The 3,176-nt window shown below is 33.3% G+C and overlaps 1 pseudogene; it reads right to left on the bottom strand.

The window, feature by feature from the left end:
* Positions 1-799: 799 nt before the first annotated feature.
* Positions 800-1,814, bottom strand: LOC104985928 (annotated as a pseudogene).
* Positions 1,815-3,176: the final 1,362 nt, after the last annotated feature.

The following is a 3,176-nucleotide window of genomic DNA, read 5'->3' as shown; positions in this document are numbered from 1 at the left end:
AAGACCTAAATTTCAGGAAACTTTGAAATTTTCCTTGATCATTTAGATGACTCATCTTTAAAGACTGCACTCTATACATATTTCTATATTTGCTTTTATGACTGGGTTTAACATATGGCATGTTAGCTCTCTAGTCAGATATTTTCCCCTCAATTACTGTGACCTCAAGTAGAGAAATTACTTATGCCTAGGAATTTTTATAGGGCAAAGAGTCCATCAAAATTCAATAAATATTGGATTGATAAAAGAATTCTCACTAAGGCACATATAGCAAAATATTAAATTTACTCATTTATTTTATTACTGTTTTCTTGTAAAAAGGAAGGATATTAAAAACTAATTTATCAGATTAATCAATATTCAAATGATGTGGAGATATAATAACATGTCAGAGAAACCATGAAATAAATTCATTAGCCTCTGGGCAATTAAGAGTTACTTACATGTCATCCCTCAGACTGTGCACTGCAGAGAGATTCTCTCACAAATAGTTCACAAAGATTTCTTCAGTAAATATAATATTTCATTTGCTTATTACATTACCTTGTGCTACCTCTACCAAGTACATTTATATCCACATAAAACATGTTACTAATGCAAGAAAATTGAAGAGGAAGCATAGAGAAAGTCATTCCAGTCTTGAATCAAAACAGGCAAACCATAGTCCATGTACTTTTTAGCTGTAAGTACATGGAATTCTAATAAATGAAAACTTTATGATTAAATATTTCTAAGATCAATGGGTACAACTTTTTAGTCAGTTGCTTCCCCAAGTTGTTATAATTCCCAGGACTTTCATTTACATCACTGTAAAAGTAGAATTAAAGTATCTTTTCTCTAGGCTCTTTCTCAGAGCTTCTTTGACATCTTTGTTCCTCAGAGAGTAAATCAAAGGGTTCAACATAGGAGTGACTAGGGTGTAACATAAGGAAGCCACTTTACTGAGCTCAGGAAATGTATCAGGAGTGAGATACATAAAAAATACAACACCATAGAGTACACTCACGACTCTTAGGTGAGAGCTGCAAGTGGAGAAGGCTTTCTTTTGCACCTCAGTGGAGCATATTTTACAACTGTGGATACAATATATATATATATATATGACACAATAATGACAATTATGGTAGGCAAAATGATAATGCTGTACAAGAAAAAAGAAACCAACTTATGAGTATAGAGATCAGAACAAGAAATCTTCTGAAGTGGACGGTCATCACAGTAAAAATGGTCAATGGTTCGAGATGCACAAAAGATTAAGTAAATGTCATGCTGGTTTGAAGAACTGAGCTGATGCAGCCAAAAAAATAGGAACCAGCCACCAACTGAACACAGAGATGTGTTGACATCTGGACAGTGTAGAGGAGTGGGTTGCAGATGGCAATGAAGTGGTCATAAGCCATGACTGCTAGGAGAAATCCTTCAGTCACAATGAAGAGAGCAAAGAGAAAGAACTGGCTAATACAGCCTGCAAATGAGATGGACTTGCTCTCAGACCAGAAGTTGCTCATAGCCTTGGGTGCAATAACAGAAGAATAGAAGAGATCAATGAGGGAGAGGTTTCCAAGGAAAAAATACATTGGTGTGTTCAGCCGGGGGTCAGTCATAATAATGACCATCATGCCAACATTTCCTAGAAGGATCATGATGTAGATAAGCAGAAATAGCAGGAAGAGGAGAATGTGAAGTTCTGAGCGGACCCTGAAGCCGACAAGAATGAAGTCAGTCACTTCTGAGTAGTTGCTTGTTCCCCTGTCACCCATGGCAGACAAATGCTGAGAGGTGAAAGGCAAAAGGCAAAAGAAATGAAATTGCGACTGAGTCATCAATTCGTTAATATGCTCTTATATGTAGCTATACATTATTTACTTCTTAATGAGAAAAGGTATACAAAACTACTTTAACATCAACAAGATTCATGCATTTGGATTTAGATATTACTAAACTTCAGGAATTGTTATTCTGTTAGACAATGAAAGAAGTTATATGGTTATTTTATTTAAATCATACATTGGCAAGGATTTCTGCAAGAAATTAGCATATTTTATTGTCTAAGATTATTCACATTCTGAATTTCTATTCTTGCTATATTTATCGTTAAAAATTATCTTATCCAAATTAGGAGTATTACATCTTATCTAAAATAAGCATATTGCATGGAATCTCTATGGTAGTGTTTATAGCCATTATGATAGCTAAGTCAGTATTTGTGTCATTACATGACAGTATTAAAAATATTTGAAATATGTTTATTTTATTTTACCTCAATATATTTAGTTTCCATTGTTAATTGGAGCCATCTTTGAAAAAATGTGATTAGACAATACTGGTATGTTAAGTAAAATCAAAAATCACTAAGTAGATAAAGTTTTCTAACTCTGCTTCTAAACATACGTTCCTTTTCTCATATCAAAGTCATTCTCCCAAATACATGAATTTTAATTGCCTCATTACAAATGTTGAACTTGCATTAATGGTCATTAAATTTTAAAAAATGTTGTAATTATTTGGCCCTCTCTTTAAAAGCAAAGAGAGAAGCTGGTGAATATTCCAGTCCTTATACTGCAATGAACAAATTTCTACCAAGGCTGCATCAATTCAAGAGATCTCACACTTTAGACTGAGAAAGTAAACTTCAGTGATATACATAAAGAAAATCCCTTTCCTGAATTCTAGTGTACCTGATATGTCTTAAAGTAAAGATAACAGGATAACTATGGATATTTAAAGATCATAGCAATCTTGTGTCTATGATCTGTGATCATGAGCTAGTGAATCAAAAGTGGTGTTTTTAATGGCCTCAGTTATTTTTAAATCTCTGATATCTTTTTCAAGAGTATTTTAGCATTGAGCTTTTACTCATCCTCTATGAGGGATTCCACTGAGAGAGGGGTAATCATGAAGTCAATTATGGAGACATAAGTGTAGACTCCAGTGCTGTTGTCCATAAGGACTGAAATAACCTCAGGTACAATGTAGTAATAGTCCAAATACAAGGAACTTTTCCTTCTATAGTTGTGTATATCCTTTGGGAAATATTTCTGGACTTTAGTTTCTTTACTGACCAAGAAAAACTTTATGGTATTATTTCAACGTACATATCAGTAAGTATAGAAAAGAGATTTAAAAGTTTGCATATGAGGAAAGTTTTATATAAGTAAATATTTTAAGTTATGTAG

This window comes from Bison bison, unplaced genomic scaffold (genome assembly GCF_000754665.1).
Source record: "Bison bison bison isolate TAMUID 2011002044 unplaced genomic scaffold, Bison_UMD1.0 scf7180017864062, whole genome shotgun sequence".
Taxonomy (NCBI): Eukaryota; Metazoa; Chordata; class Mammalia; order Artiodactyla; family Bovidae; genus Bison; species Bison bison.
This window is presented reverse-complemented; position numbering and strand designations above follow the sequence as displayed.